Source organism: Dermochelys coriacea, chromosome 3 (genome assembly GCF_009764565.3).
Source record: "Dermochelys coriacea isolate rDerCor1 chromosome 3, rDerCor1.pri.v4, whole genome shotgun sequence".
In the NCBI taxonomy this organism is placed as follows: Eukaryota; Metazoa; Chordata; order Testudines; family Dermochelyidae; genus Dermochelys; species Dermochelys coriacea.
This window is the reverse complement of record NC_050070.1, coordinates 34,322,004-34,338,735: the sequence shown is the minus strand read 5'-3', so window position 1 is coordinate 34,338,735 and position 16,732 is coordinate 34,322,004. Positions and strand designations below refer to the sequence as shown.

Below are 16,732 nucleotides of genomic sequence, written 5' to 3'. Positions count from 1 at the left end.
CCTTAGGTTATATTTAGCACGTTGCACTGCTGAACGCTATGTAAATATCTGGACTGTGATTTACTTTTGGCCTGAAATGAACATGTTTGTCAGCCACTTTCTTTATTGTCAGGTTATGATGGAGGTGCATCTGGACATTATGACATGGTACAAGAGGTCACAGCACCATACTGCCCCGTGCTCCACCCCACAATGCCTGGAGCAGGAAGCCAGGCCAACCCCTGTGGGACAGGAGCTGCCACTAGTGAGTGAGGGGCGAACTTGCACTCAAGCCCTATGTGAAAATTCATGTCATACCCCTGCTTTTGTCAATTGCATAATGTACTAGAAAAGGCGCAACACATATATATATAAAGAACACCAGGTCACCCTCTCCCACCCCCTCTGTCACTGTCCAGATCCTCAGGTGGTATATGTTAGCATAAATCCATCGGATCTGGCCCATAATCTTATTTTCCATAGTTGATTCATTATTCCTCAGCATATACAGTCTATTTCCAGTTCCTACTAAAAATAATCCCCCAAACCATTTCCATTGCCAGCATTCTCATTTGTTTTGGCTATACCCCCTTTCTGTAAAAGCAACCATGGCCCCAAAATTCCCCAGTACTAAGCTCCTTTTCATCAACATTTTTATACACATGCTGAGGACAAGAATAGTCAAAACTCATTGAAACTCCTTTTCTCTTTCTATCTGTTAGGGAGCATCAACAGACAGTCCATAGTTAAACCTGTAAGTGAACTTTCTAGATTTTCCATTATTCTTATTACTGTAGGATCTATGAGACCCAGTCCAGGATTAGGGTCCCATTGTGATAGGTGTTGAACAGAAAAGTAACAAAGAAGATAGTCCTCACCTTAGAACGTTTACAATCTCTGTGTCATAAGATGGGACAGGAGGACAAAACAGACAAACAGTGTGGGAGCATGTTGGGAGGATGAGATAACAATAAAAAGAACAGACCTTTTTCTTCTCTCCCCTAAATTCCTTCCCCCCTGCCCCCACACCAAAAAAGTTATATTTGCCTAAAACTGCAACTTTAGCCGTTGGGCTGAGTTAGAGTTTTTCTACAAAGTTGAAATGAACTGGAGTAGAGGTAGCTGAATTACAACATGCTAAATACAGAGGCATTTATCAGAGATCAAAAAGTCCAACTTTTTTGTGGAGGCAGGGACAGTTGCTTTCTAGTAAAAAATAGAAAGCAAGAGAAAAATCACAGGTTTTTTTAACTCTCCTAGATGACATCTAGTGCATAGCACCAATATTTAGATCTAATTTTGAAAATATCTGACAATACCACATTAAAAGTTTAGAGAAGTTTTCTACCCCAAAATCCCAAACAAAAAAAGTAAATTAAAATCTGAAATTTAGTCAAAAACTAAAACCTTACCCCAAACAGAGATTTTACTCCCAAATGAGAGACTCCATGAAGTCCACTAGAGAATAAGCTATTGCTAATCCATGATACATGGAAGGCACTCACATACCACAGTGATGGGCAGCAGTATAAAATCTAAAATAGATAGAATCAGGAACTTCTCTTAACCCTTTCTTAAAGGGATATTCAAAGAAACTTAAAGGTGGCAAATTTTAAAAAGATATCATAAAATACTTTTTCACACAATTAGACATAATTGTGGACATAATTAACATATAATTAAGACCAAGATCTTAGGAGGATTCATGTGTCCATCCAAAGATGGCCTGAGGAGGAGAGAGACACGAGAGATCCTCTGAGATCATTATTCATCTTGAGCAGGAGCACAAAGAGGATAGCAATTACTCAATTCATTGTGAAATTGGTATGTGGATCCAGTAATGACATCTCTGAACTAGTTAAGTGACAGCTATCTATCATGAGGAGTAAGAGGGTCAGTTAAGTCAGCTGCATCAATATAGCTTTGCTGCTATAGCGCATGTGGTGAAGACGCTCTCTGTTGACGGGAGAGAGCTCGCGCATCAGCATAATGAAACCACCTCCCCGAGAGGCGGTAGCTATGTTGATGGGAGAAGCTCTCCTGCTAGCATAGCACTGGCCACACCAGTGGTAGGTCGGTGTAACTTATGTCATTCAGGGGAGTGGTTTATTTACCTCCCTGAGCAACATAAGTTATACCGACATCACCTGTAATGCAGACAAGCCCTAAGAAAATTCCTTGTTCAACAGTAGGAGAAAGTGATTCTTACTGTGATTCTTAACCATTGTCACATGATAGGCCAGCACTGTGAAAGGTGCTTTAGTCCAGCTGCCCATAGTGAACTGGAACAGAATAAACCTTCCTAAGGAGCAGATAAAAATCAAGTAAGACACAGTGCTCATTGTCAAGGATCTCCTGGAGCATCAAGAGGAGAAGCACAAATGCTACTATCCAGGAGCAGCTGAACTGAGGGGTGAGGTAGAGGGAGACTAGTATCCTCACCTGTCCTGGAGTGGGAGTAGAGGCAGGAGTTGGATCCAGAGGGGCTGGAGTGGCTGCCATAGGGCTCAGGATTCGGCCATGGAGCAGGGAGAAGGACATGGAGGGGAAGCCCCGGAACTTTCCTTCTCAGCCTGTAGATGGCTGCCCCCTTATCCCCCACCGTGTCTCAATAACACCATAACTTGCCCCTTCTGTCCCTCATGCCCTCCCACCCCTCGTAGCAGAGAACTTCCTCTCTCCCCTGTCGATGTCTGCTAATCTGGGTTGGAGAGAAAGGTGGGAGATGGTTATACTACTTAGACATGTCAGATGAGGGAACAACTGACGGTATATTACAAAAAGGCATGTCAACTATTACAACATGAGGCCACACATCAGAGTTAAAGAAATTGTATTGACAAGATTATTTTGGTAGAAGTTGTGATACAGTAAAATAAAATCTTCGACAAGCGAAAGGCACTTATTCTATGTAGTGTTTTCACTCCTGTAGAGTATACAGTGTGACTCGGACCAAAAATCCTATAGTCCTCACCAGGTAATCTTATTTGCTTTCTGTTTCCAAGTTCCCAAACCTGTAATCCTTTGCATATATCAAAAATGATAACTTAAAGAGAGTGCAGGATTAGATAGGTGACTGGTACTAATTCAGCACAAGGAGGATGCATAATGGAAGGAAGCTGAACAGTACCTGCCTAAAAATGATGTTCTGTTCAGTGTGCAGGGCTGGCAGCAGAAAATCAATATTACGTGGATGCATACACATCACTAGACAAGGTTTCTGCTACCCTAATGCTGTTCTCAAGACAAGAAAGTAAAAATATCAAAAATTGAAGTAATTTATGAATCACTGTCTTTTTTATATTATTTTTCTCTCCAAGTTATAGGGAACAAAGTAACTAGTCCATATAATTAGTGAGTAACTAGTCCATATAATTAGTCCATAATAATTACTCTTACCTCCCACAACCTTTATAGTTACCATCGCTGGTCAGTAATTATATGCATATACATACTCATAAGCATGCAAATGAGTTATACCTCCTTCTGTTGAGTTAACTTTTAACACAGTCATGCAAGGATGCCCTTAGAGATAAATTGCAGGGCACTCACAAAGAAATGACAGTGCAAAAAGAATAGCTCTTGAAACAAGTGATCTCACTAAAAAAGTGAAAAACTAAATAGTGTGTTGTCCATGAACATATTACTCGTGCCATAAAAGGTAGTGGATTCCTGGAGAGACTGTTACTCAACCTGGTCCAGAGTTTCCAATATCAATTATTATTCTCTTTATTTTCTTTTTGCCTCTTTTCCTATCCATAGCCTCTTCTTACTTCTGTCCTGGGTCTTCACACTTTATGAGCACTGACTGCAACTCTAACAGCCAACTCTTGATCCTAGAGAAATCAACTGGAGTTTTGCCATAGAAAAATTCAGTGCAGTGGCAGGGGTAACTATCGAAAGAGAGAAACAAAACTCTGCTTGTTGGTGAGTAATTCTTGCAAACCTCCAAAGATATAATATAACCTGTAGACACTTCCTTCGGGAATTTGTACAAAAGAATACTGGGATTTTTGATTATATTAGTGATTTTGCATTTGGCACTCCAGATAACATGCATGTTAATATGAATGCTCCTTATGGGTGACTGGCAAGGTTATAGGGAAATATAGGGTATGTCTGTTGATAGTCCATCACTGCTGCTGATGACGATATTGTTGCAGTTCTCATCTATGGCTATACATGTGACTCTGAAGTCCGAACCCTGATGCACAGTCAGCCACGCTGAGGGCATGGGAAGTTTGTATCTGTGATGTTTGATGATGCAGCTCTGTGGTGTCTTTCACATACAGCCTGGAGATGAATTTGTCGATCTTGTTCAATCCTGTTACATGCTGATCTTGTCAGAGACCACCAGTGAATCTTATTCTGAGCCATTTGCTCAAGTTCTTTGGGATTGATGCCAGCCCACTGGAGACTGCTCTTCAGATTATCTTTGAAGAGCTTATCTGGACGATCCTTCTTTCATTTGCCCTGATTTAGCTCCCAATACAAAATGTATTTTGGGAGATGGTGGTCTTCCATTCTGATGACATGTTCAGTTCACCTAAGTTGTGCTCTCAGTAACATTTCCTCAATGGTAGTTGTGTCTGCTCCTTCAGGGACCTTAATATTGGTCCCTCTGTTCTGCCAGCGAATGCTCATTATTGAGCAGAGGGAGCACATGTGAAATTGCTCAAGCTGTGTAATGTGACACCTATAAAGAGTCCACCTCTCAGATCTATACAGGCGAGATGTTAGAATCACTGCACTATAGATCTTCAATTTGGTGGAGAGAGGAATGTTGTGCTGCTTAAGGACTTTTTTTCAGAGTTGGCCAAGGGCCTGGCTGGTTTTACTAATTCTGGAGGATATTTCCTTATAAAGGGAACCATCACTTGAGATGATGCTGCCCAAATACTTGAACTGATCCACATTTTTCAGCTGTGTGCCTTGGATGAAGACGGCTGGCACTGGGAGATTGGAATGAGGTTCTGGTTGGAACAAGACCTTGTTCTTCCCAAGACCGATGGTGAGTTTAAAGAGCTGGGATGCTTCAGAAAATCTATGTCTATGGGCCATCAAGGCGCAGTCATCTGCAAAAAGTGCCTCAACAAGAAGTCTCTCCAATGGCTTGGTGTTAGCATTGAGTCTTCGAAGATCAAACAGGGAGTCATCGAGTCAGTAGTGGATGTATATCCCCAGATCTAAGTCACTTGTGGCATGGCTGAGGACACAGGCAAAGAACAAGTTGAACAGCACTGGAGCAAGTACGCAGCCTTGCTTCATTCCATTTGAGATTTTGAATGCATCAGAAAAGTCACCATTGGTGAGCACCTGCACTGTCATGTGGCCATGGAACAGATGGATAATTTGTAAGAACCTTTTTGGCAGCCTGGTTTATGCAGAATAGCCCATAAACTCTCTCTGTTGACAGTATCAAAAGCTTTGGTCAAATCAATGAAAACTGCTTACAGGTCAATGTTCTGTTCTAAACATTTTTCCTAGATCTGACTTATGACAAAGATCATGTCCACAGTACTATGACCTGGTCTGAAACCATACTGCGCTTCTGGTAGGTTCTCCTCAGATATGTTTTAATGAGTCTGTTCAAAAGAATGCAAGCTAGTATTTTCCATGCTGTAGAGGAGAGCAATGCCTCTGTAGTTTCAGCAGTCAGCTTTGCTGCCTTTGTTTTTGAACAGTGATACAATAATAGCATCTTTGAAGTCTTGTGGCATTTCTTCTTCCTCCCAAATGCTACTCAAGAAATCATGAAACACCTTGATGGCTTTGGAGCCTGCTACTTTATAGAGTTCTGCTGGAATACCATCCTTTCCGGAGGCTTTGCCAGGGTTCAGTTGTTTGATGGCTTTCATAACTTCCTACACAGATGGAGGGAGGTCAAGATCCTCTTTGATGGGCTTCTCGGGTAGATGATCAAGGACATGCCAATCAGCTGTGGATGGTCTATTGAGTAAACTATTGAAGTGTTCAGCCCATCTCTGTACGATTCCCTCCTTCTCTTTGATGAGGGTTGTGCCATCTGCCAACTTCAAAGGGCCTGTGCCAGATTTAGATAGTCCGTAGACTGCTTTGAGAGAGTCAGAGAATATCTTCGTGTTGTTTGTATCTGTGTAATGTTGGACTTCTGGAGCTTTCCTCTCCCACCATTCATCTTGCATTCTCCTCAGTTCAGACTGGGCCTTGCTGTGTAGGTACTTAAACCTATCTTTCTTTGAGATGGAAGTGAGTTCATTCTGCCATTCAATAAATGCTTTCTGCTTGTCACTTAGGAATTTGGAAATGTCCTCATTGTTCTCATCAAACTAATCCTGGTGTACCCTTTTCTTTGGTCCCAGCACTGATTTAGCTGTATCCATAATCACATGTTTGATGTCTATTCTCACTCAGTGCTGCAATATCAATATTGTAGCAGCCAAGTTCTCTGTAAACGGGATCTGTTCTTCTCTCAGGCCTTTGTGCATCACCTCTGTCCATAAGGGTGCAGACATTCCATGCTCCTAGGGTGAGTCTTTTCTTCTTTGTTGTTTTTTGACTGTTGTAGGATGATCTGCCAGCCATGGTAGTCTGGCCAGATGTTATGGGACAGGAAGTGTTTAGGGCACCTTTTCTAGCCCATTCCCTTAAAAAGTGTGAGCAGTGCTCTCCTAACAAAGGCTGCTCTGTAGCCTACAATGCTGCTGAACTTCTCTGCTGCCCTGGGGATGGAGTTGAATGGCCACTAGTCCCAAGGCCGCCTACATGCAGGATTGTGGCTATGACTACCAGTGGTCATCTCCACCTGTCACTTTGTCATGCCCCCATCGCCACAGTACTTGGATTAATGATATAATCTTAATGATGATGAAATTTGATAAAATGATGTTAATGGGATGAGGGTTGCAGGAAATTTTTGAGTGAGAAAGCCATTGCACAAGGGCAATCCCACTCTCTTGGCCGTGGAGGCCAGATTCCAGTGACAAGAAGAATCGTTACGGCTGGAGACTTCCTTAGCTGCAGTGGGTGACCAGGACATCTTCAGTGCCTTGTCATGCTCTCCGCTCCCCACAGTATGTTGCTGAACTGCCTTCATGGATGTTGAATGACAAATTGATTTTCTTTGCCCAGTCTGCCAGAACAATCTTTGCATGCTAGAGAAAGGGAAACTGCCTGTCTCACCGAGGGTAAAAGACCCATCAGCTACCCTCACATTGTAGGGTAGGTCTACACTACAATTAAAAACCCACAGGTGGCCCATGCCAGCTGACTCAGGCTAAGTGGCTGTTTAACTGTGGTGTTGATGTTTGGGCTTGGACTGGAGCCTGAGGTCTAGGACTCAGCGATGTGGGACGGTCCCAGAGCTTGAGCTGAAGCCCGAGCCCAAATGTCTACACTGCAATTAAACAGCCTTTTAGCCTAAGCCCCTTAGCTCAAGTCTAGCACAGGCCAGTCATAGGTGTCTAATTGCAATGTACCCATAGTCAACATTTTCCTGGGGTGCTTCCCAACTGGCTACATTATATTATTCCTGCATTGCTTGTTATTGTTTCTCTATGTCTCTATGAAAAATTATATGTAAGTTAGTTTTCTTGCAAAAATAGCATCAATAGATTGATTTACTTCTGTGACTGCTCACAGGTTAGCATGTTCCTATAATACCTCCAGTCATTGTTAGGATAGATGCTGCAACTGAGAAACCAAGTACAGTAGTGATTTTAACCACTGGGAGCAAAGCTTGGCTCCTTTTAAATTGCAAACAGATTATTGAAAATATGTGAGAAGTAACATGTAAAGTGTATGGAGGACACTGGCTATTCTGTCAGAACCAGAAAATCTCTGATGCAGCTGCCGTAAGTAAACAATTTGTCCAATCACCAGCTCAAGCAGGAAGTCACAACTGATTGAAGCTGTACCTATTATTATGTACTTAAGAGGCTTCTGCAACAACAAAGAGCAGTACATGAGAACACTGGGAAGCATGAGATGGGAAGGCTGCTGCTTCACCTCCACCCATTGGAATCTCATTGCCAGCCTGGTTACCATTCTCTTCCTTTTTGAAATGGTTACTTAGGAACTCAGCTGTAATGAACAAGTGCTGCCATTTAGCAGGTATCTACACCTTAAGCTTTCAGTATGTAATATTAATTTTTGATTGAGAGAGGCTGCTGCAGAAAATCTGGCAGTAATTGAAAGTTATAAGCTTCTATAGGCTATAGAATCATGTTTGAAAAGTGTGTGTGAGTTTGCACTGTGAAGCAATGCGTGTCACAAGGACAGATTAGAAAACACACCTTGACTCTGTGCTGACAAGCTGTACGTTGCTGTAAAGTTACTTTCATAAACAAAGGACTGAAGGAAATGGCAAGCAACATCCATCTCCTTTTTCTTGTCCTCCTTTTTTACAGCCATCCAGCTGTCCAAGTAAATCTCATGAAATAGAAGGTGCTTCTATTTCTAAAACATTCTAGAGTACCAAAGGCTAATGACAGAGTAACAGCTAAATTGGCTTGTACATCACTAGCAACAGCATAGCTAATTCCTCTCCCCCCCACCACCTTTTTTTTAAATTAAATTTCCAGGGGGCAAAAAAGTGTTAAGCCAGAGTAGGTCAGATTGAGAATGCATATTGGCAAGATTGAGAGTATATCTTGTAAGCAGGGCCGTCCCTAGGGGTTCATGGGGTCCGGGGCAAATTAGCCTGTATGCAGGCCCCCCTTAACATTTTTTATACAGGTGAAATCAGGTTACAGTGAACTTCAACGGCAGCTGCTGGCTGGAGGTTAAATATTGATAGCGCCCAGCTGTATAATTAGAATGTTGTTATATTATTCTGTAGTTCTTTTTTATAATTATAATGAAGTTTATATAATTTTAAAAACAAAAAAAACTGACTGATAATGAGTTGAAATCCACCTTCCTGGACTTCCTTGCAGCAAACTCACTTCCCAGGTGCATATGGTCTCGCTACCCTGAGTGGATTTTTTTAAAAATGTAGGTTTCAAAGTAGCAGCCGTGTTAGTCTGTATTCACAAAAAGAAAAGGAATTTGTTAGTCTCTAAGGTGCCACAAGTACTCCTTTTCTTTTTTAAAAATGTAATTACACATTTGCAACTCTGAGAGCCCATGTCTCAGGAACTGGAGGGCTCTTCTAGGGCTTATATGTGCCCTGGTGCTGGGGGACCCCAGGTCCCTCCAGCATGGAGGAGGTGCTCTAAGATCTGTTTTCTCTGGGGGGCTGGCAGGGGGAAGGGAGGCAGAAAAGCAGATGGATGGAGAATCCCAGTCCTGGTGGGTGGTGGAGAGAGCAGAGTTTTGGGCCCCCAGGTCCTGGTACTGCAGGGATGGGACCCCAAGGCGGGAGAGCTGAAAGGCAAGGAGGACTCTGAGGCAGAGGGTGATAAGGGCTGGCCCTGGCCTGGAGGTAGCATTGGAGGTCGTCATCCAGTGCTGGGAGAGGGGAGAAAGGGCAGTGGAAGGGGGAGGTGTGGGGCACTGGAAGGACTCCACTGCTGGGCAATGGGCAAGGGACGATGGAGACTACTGGCTGGCACTCCCCTGTGCTAGGGACAAGGGGCCCCCCCTGTGCTGGTGGAGGGTCCTGCTGGAAAAGGGAAGGGTCAGGGTCAACCTGGGTCTGCCTGCCTTGGCACTTGCGGTTGGGGGGGCTGGGATCTTGCAGCGGCAGGCGATGCCAGGAGCTGATAGAGCTGAGTGGAGTGGGCTGGGACCGGGTCTCACACTGCTGCCGCCTCAGAGACTGAGCCTGAGCCCAGGGGGCTGCGGGCAAGAAAAAGAAATAACATCCAAGCCATTGAGTGTGGGGTGTGGGCCCGACCTCTGCTGCCAGTGCCAGGCCCCCCGCTAACCCCCTAGGCCGTCCATTCCCCCCCACCACCCGCATGTCCCTGAAGTGCAGGGCCCGGGGTGATTGCCCCAGTCCGTCCTATGGACGGGACGACTCTGCTTGTAAGGATAAATAAGCTAACAGGAAGCATGGTTGTTACATAAAGCCAAATCAAGCATTTTACAAAGTAATCATGAAAGCAACAAAGTATGCACTTGCGGGCATTCTGTGCCAAAAAATTAAAAATTCTGTGCACAATATTTTAAAATTCTGAAAAAATCTGCAAATTTTATTTGTCAAATAAATGTGGAAGCTCCCGCATAGTATTGGAGAGTACAGTCCACTGGCTGCTCAGAGGTGGGAGATCAGCGTGCAGCTCCCCGTGGGACATGGACTCAGCAGTGAGGTTGCACCCAACACTGACACAGTGCAAGGAATGGGCCTGCCCCAGAAACATCCCAGGGCCCTGCCCCTACATGCCAAGGGCACCAGGTGTGCGCAGGCAGGCTCAGCAAGGCAGGATCCAAGTGTGGAGGGGTTTAGCGTGCAGTGATCCAGGTGTGTGTTGAGCGGGTTCTGTATGGGGCAATCTGGTGCAGGCGGCTCAGTGGGGGATTCGGGTGCAGCGGCGATCTGGATGGGGCTTGTTGGGGGGGTTCTGGGTGCAATGGTAATGGGACTCTTCAGGGGGGTCCAGGTGAAGATGGTTGGGGCTCATTGTGGTGGTCTGGTGATAGAACTCATTAGAGGGGTCTGGGTGTTGGGGGGCTTAATTGGGGGGTACAGATGCTGTGGGAGTGGGGCTCGGTAGGTTGAGGATCCAGGTGTGGGTGGCTTGTTGGGATAGTCCAGATGCAGGGGGAGCGGGGCTCATTGGGGAGTGATCTGAGTGGATGGGGGTGAGGCTCAGTGGGAGGGTCTGGGTATGAGGGGGTCTGGATGCATGGGCTTAGGCGATCCCACCACCTGCAGCTGAGGAGCAATGGGTGCAGGAAATGCGGGGAGGGTAGAGTTTGCAGAATTTTCTACAGCCGGGGAGGAATCTGGGGGTGGGTCTGACACGTCCTGGGATGCCATGCAGGGGAAGAGGAAGTCCTGTCCTCCCCAGCCCAGCCAGGATTAGCAGCTGAGCCTGGTGCAGGGTAGGAGTCACCAGCCGGCTCTTCCCCAGTCCACCCTCTCTTCCCCACAGTGATTTACCTCTCTGTCAGCTGCCTTGGGCACCCGAAACATACTGCTGGGGAGAGTCGCATGACCACTCTTGTGGTTTCCCTTTGCTTTCCCATCAGAAAGTATTTTTTCTGTGGGAAAGCAAAAAAATCTGCAGGGGACATAAATTCTGCATATGCGCAGTGGCACAAAATTCTCCCAGGAGTAAAAGTATAAAAATGATTGGTCCTGTCACAATATAGGGCTTGTCTACAAGGGAAAGTTATACTGGTATAAGATAAGGTGTGAATTTAAACTGCTATAGTTAGACCTGTTTAACTCAATGTGTGGACTCTCTGTTTCTGTAATATAAAAGTGCCTTTTTCTGGTTTAATTTTCATCACTTTGGAAGGGGATTAAACTAAACTGAAAAAAGCCACTCTTATTCCAGAACAAGAGTGTCCACATGGGGATTATACCAGTATAACTAGACTGGTTTAACTATGCTATCATAACTGGTAAAACTTTCCAATGCAGAGAAGCCTTTATTTTGGGATATGACACTTTTAAAAAGTTTTTAAGAAGTCCACAGGAGATAACAGCAATTCAAAAAAATAAATTTGACTGATATATTTTTACCATAACCATCCTCCAATCTTCATCTTTTTTTCATAAGGACTTTAAAATAAAGCCTAAAACTGTAGATATTTTACATTTAGAAAAGTCACTCTGAGTTAAACCATGATTCAGTGTAAAGAATTCTAGTTTTGTGATAACTCATAAGATGAACTGTTTTTCTATGAATGGAGAATGTTGTCTCAGAGTTGATTGTTATTCTCAGGGGGTCACTACAGAGGCAAAGTGGAGGTTATCTGGATAATCATAGCTTTCCCGAGTTGCAAATATTTGGATCCTCTATCAGTTTAAAGTTTTGAAACATGCTCCTCTTACTGCTTCCTACCTCCTGCAGTCATTTAAAGATCCTCAGAGCTCCAGAACATCAGTGGTTGCCATTGGCCCAGGCTGCTCCTAAAGCCCCGCAGAGCTGCAAATTTCTGTAAGGCTTCTCACTTTGAGTTGGTGCGGAGGAGGAAAAGCACCGAGGAGCTTAGGAGCTCTATAGCCCTGAAGAAGCAGACAGGGTGAGAGGGGCTTAAGAGAAGCCATGGAGATTAAGCAACTCCCTATGTAACTTGTAGAACTTTTAGGTCTCTATGATAAGCTCCATATACTTTCCTAGTCAACCTATGTTCCACCTTCAGAGCTTATTAAGGCTTCTAAACAAGACTTCAGAGGCTAAAGACCTAGGGGCAGATCCTCAGTTGCAGGAGTGAAAGTAAAGTGGTATGGTCCGGTACAGTGTACTGGTAAAAGGTAGCCCCCAATACTGGCCAGTACCCTGACTTTAAAGTACTGCCGTGACAGCAATTTAACGTTGCTGCCCCTTTTGCGTCCCCCATCGGCGACCCTGACAGGTCTCTACCAATGGAGGGGGGCACAAAAGGGGCAGCACTTTAATGTCACTGACCCTTCTGCCCTCCCCCCCGGCGCCGATGGTGGGGGGTGGTGACGGCAGAAGTTGCTGCCTGGAGCCTCGGGCCCTTTAAATTGTCACTGGAGCCCCCGGGTGGCATGGGCCAGGGAGCTCAGATGGACTGGCTGTGGGATGCTGATCCCCAGCCCTGCCCCTTCCACCCGAGGCCCCACCCCTTCCAGGGGGATGGGAGGTGCCAGAGCTGCCGTGTATTGGTAAGAGCTCCATTTTACTTTCACCCCTGCTCAGCTGACATAAATTGTCATAGCCTTGTTGAAGTTATTGACTTTGGATCTTCCCCCAAGGGAACATACAGAACTTAGAATGTTCCTCAACATTTCAAAGACCCACAGGGGCAGGAGCTTGGTTTGGCAAGGTTTGAGGTGGAGGAGCTCTGTCCTTGTGGCGCTTCTGATTCTGTGGGGGGGGGGAACCTGCTCTTTGTGGACGTTTAGTGGATTGGAGCTGGGGAAGGTGACTGTGTTGCAAAGCTACTAAGTTCTACTATCTCAAAGCTTCTGCTCTGAGAGCACCTAGGAATCTCTTCTGCCCCACAGCTATGTTGTTTTCACCTTTTGAACTACTGCAGACCCCAGTTTTGCTATCCCAAGCACTCCAGCCAGTCATAGTTTCCCATCCTGTGAACCACTAAAGTAAGAGAACCCTACTTCTGAAGACCTTCCTATGTAAAAGAAATGTGTATCAGTAGGTTTATTGGGGGTCTGCAGCTGTTCCAGCAGGGTGGTGCAAATTCCATAATCTGGAAATCATTCCTTACGTGTGCGCTTTGCAAACTTAGCAAGAAAGGCAAAAATATATTGTGTGCACAACATATGATTTTTCCAATGGCCATAGCTCAGTCACATCAAAATGAATTTTCACTGGAGCCCGTGAAAGTTCTTCCCAGTGAGGGCTCTTTTCTTACCAAATGCCAACTTTCTGTTTCAGCAGATCCTCCTATCCAAAAAAAGATTGCAAGAATGAGTAAAGTATATATTTTTTCAAGTCACCTGGCACTCAAAAATGGCAGAACTGCTTTTGCTCAAACTTTCCAAAAGTATTCACCTTCAAACAGAGAGAAACCTTGGAAAATCTCAGGCTAAAAAAGGAAAGTTTCAAAAATATATCAGTGACCGAAAAGACCTTAACCACAGCACTCACTCCAGTTCTGACTATAATTATTATTTATATATTACATTTGCAAGCATCAAAGCCTTTTATAGACCTATAGACTCAAGGTACTCTGGAATTGCAGCCAAGTCTGTGGTAGAACATGGAACGTGTTGTAACAGTATGTTATGTTAAATGTTCCATCCATGGATATTTTATAGACATATTATTATTTTATTCACATTTCTCTATAGGTATATAATGTAATTAGAACTGAAAGCCCCAATTACACTGAATTGAAAAGGTTGCTTACTAATTGACAATAGACCTCAGCTAAGCAGCAACAAAAAAGTGCTTAGTTTGGCAACCTTTGTTTAAAGAGTTCTTTGAAAAAAACCCTTTAAGAATGCTATGAATGGAATTGAACAAACCTTTAATCCTCTTCAGTTCACACATGTGGTAAAGTGAATAATAGTATGGGGTCTTTTTCACCTTTCATTTCTTCTCACCAGTAACATAACTTGAAATGAGATAAGTACAAAGGCTGAGGAAAGATGGTGGTAGTGGTGGTGGTTTCTTTAACCTAAACTTCTGAGATTCAAGCTCGCTAACTCTGCTGCAATAAACCCACAGATGCATTTCACACAGGAGAGATGAAGAAAATAGTTAATATTTATAATTCCACTCAAATGTGTTGAGACTCTACAAGGTATTTTTTTCCTTCTTCACTTCAAATGAGTTTAGAACCTTACTGCCCTCTCTCCCCACCTTCCCAATGCTCCAGTTCCATTGTGGGTATCAGTGTGAAAATCATTCCATCATGCTACAGTCCCTTTTTCCTATTCAACACTACACTGCACACGATAATTAAACCTTGGGGGCTTGGAGATTTTGGACTAAAGCTGAAATAAATGTAGTAGTGAGGCCTCTTCCCCCTCTATATCCCACCACTTGCTGTGGGGATTTTCTTTAGTTACACATGGCTTCACAGGTAAACAAGCTTGGAAAAAAAAATCACAGGCGGGAATTGAATTAGCACCTTAGTGTTGCTTGTAATGAACCAGTTTGCTTAATTAGATGATCATAAAAGTATAACATTCTAAAACATCATGGGCTGCCCAATCCTGTAGTCCTTATTCAAGCAAAATACCCAGAGATTTAAACTGGAGTTCCTGTGGAGTAATTTAAAACCAGAATGTTAGGGTTAAAAAAGGAGCCTTTAACCCACACTAAGATTTATTCTTTATCAAATATACGAAACAAAGTACAGGTTTTCTTCTAAATAATAATAAGTTTGTGAGATATGTAGGCCTTGATTCTGCATATCATCTTTGTTCAGCAAAGCACTTAACAAATGCTTAATTTTAAACACCTCCTCACATGCCTGTGACTGTTAAGTAAAGCAAGTTCTTAAGTCCTTTGCTAAATCAGAGCCAAATGATTCAAAACTACGAGTCTCAGGGCAAAACTGGTGGCGGCTTTGCAAAGCCTCTTCAAATGGCTTTTGCTTTTATAAAACCAAGCACCAAACAAAAGGGTTTCATTGATTTAGTTCCAGTGTATCCAAATCACTTGAGTTTGGTTAGGTTCAGAAAAGATGAGCCAGATTGGGTCTGTTTCTTAGTTCATTTATAGGTTTCAGAGTAGCAGCCGTGGTTAGTCTGTATTCGCAAAAAAGAAAAGGAGGACTTGTGGCACCTTAAAGACTAACAAATTTATTCGAGCATAAGCTTTCGTTAGCTACATTCGTTGCATCCGATGAAGTGAGCTGTAGCTCACAAAAGCTTATGCTCAAATAAATTTGTTAGTCTCTAAAGTGCCACAAGTAATCCTTTTCTTTTTTTAGTTCATTTATAGTGACACTTAGTGCATCTGGAAACCACTGTAAGGAGCAGTGAAAATGATTTACTCAGTGGGGTGGCCTGGTAATGGGCGGAGGAGTAGAACTGTGCTGAATCCAGTGAAGGGCTTCTTTGAGGGCAGACACAGGAAGTTGCATGATAATTGTGGTCTCTTATAGCAGTTTCCTCATTCGTCAAGATTTGGTTTTGTAAACTAAGAGTGGTTTGGATCCAAGGGTCATTTTGCGGGGAGGGATAGCTCAGTGGTTTGAGCATTAGCCTCCTAAACCCAGGGTTGTGAGTTCAATCCTTGAGGGGGCCATTTAGGGATCTGGGGCAAAAATTGGGGATTGGTCCTGCTGTGAGCAGGGGGTTGGAGTAGATGACCTCCTGAGGTCCCTTCCACCCTGGATGTTCCATGATTTATCAAAATGTTCAAAGTCTGACCTGGGACCTGGTGGGAAGGGTTGGATAAATGGTTCTGCCTTTGGCCCATCTCTTGTCACAGAAACATCAGAGTTACTCTTTGAATATAATGTGTATCATTGAATCCACAGTTACTTCATTTTGTTCTGCATGAAGCAGTTAGAACCTGACCCAATCTACACTGAAGTCAATTGGAGTTTTTCCATTGACCTCAATGAGAACAGTAGCAGGCACCTGCTTCAGGATTTAAGCCAATCTCAAAGTATTAGGGGTTAAGATAAACCACATCAGCCTGCTGAGAAGTTTCTTGATTCTTCCACTGAAGTCTCTGGTGCTAGCCATAATCAGAGAAAATGACACCCCCCTTCTTCAGTCCATGGGAAGCAGAGCAATGATTAGTGAAATTGCACTTACCTGCATTCCCATGGCCTAATGAACACTGATGTCTGAAAAGTTGCCTCTATTTGGACTAATTTGAAAGAAAATACCTAAACATCATGGATACATTGTGGATATAGTGCATTGTGAACACAGTGCATTTGTTTTTATAAAATTATAGCGCCCTTGTCTAATACTGATAGTGTCATAATGCTGAATAATAATATTTATATTTCCCTCTATATTGAAAATTCCATACATCATCCTGTGTGTCTTCACTCTCTATCTCTCTGGTTTCCAACAGTCTAGTATCCTAATGTCAGGGCTGGATTACCCAATAGGCAGACTAGTACATGCTTAGGGCACCACCAAAGCACAGGACACCAAAAAAAATGAGATTTTTTTTTTTGAAAAAAATTGATATTTGATATTTCAAAAAAAGTATTGAAGTAGTCATCATGGGAAAAATCAGAACTTTGTTAGACTTCC

At 43.5% G+C, this 16,732-nt stretch overlaps 1 long non-coding RNA gene across 4 annotated transcripts in view; it reads left to right on the top strand.

The window, feature by feature from the left end:
- LOC122459628 overlaps positions 1-15,830 on the top strand; it is a 37,980-nt gene extending 22,150 nt beyond the window's left edge. For 2 of the 4 annotated variants that reach the window (XR_006280436.1, XR_006280439.1), the window contains exons 3-4: positions 7,542-7,544; positions 8,998-9,017. This is a non-coding gene — a long non-coding RNA (uncharacterized LOC122459628). Of the gene's footprint in view, positions 1-4,219; positions 4,232-7,541; positions 7,545-8,997; positions 9,018-11,950; positions 11,958-14,863; positions 14,869-15,818 lie in introns of those variants that run through there. The other 2 variants (XR_006280438.1, XR_006280437.1) reach the window with 2 other exon arrangements.
- Positions 15,831-16,732: the final 902 nt, after the last annotated feature.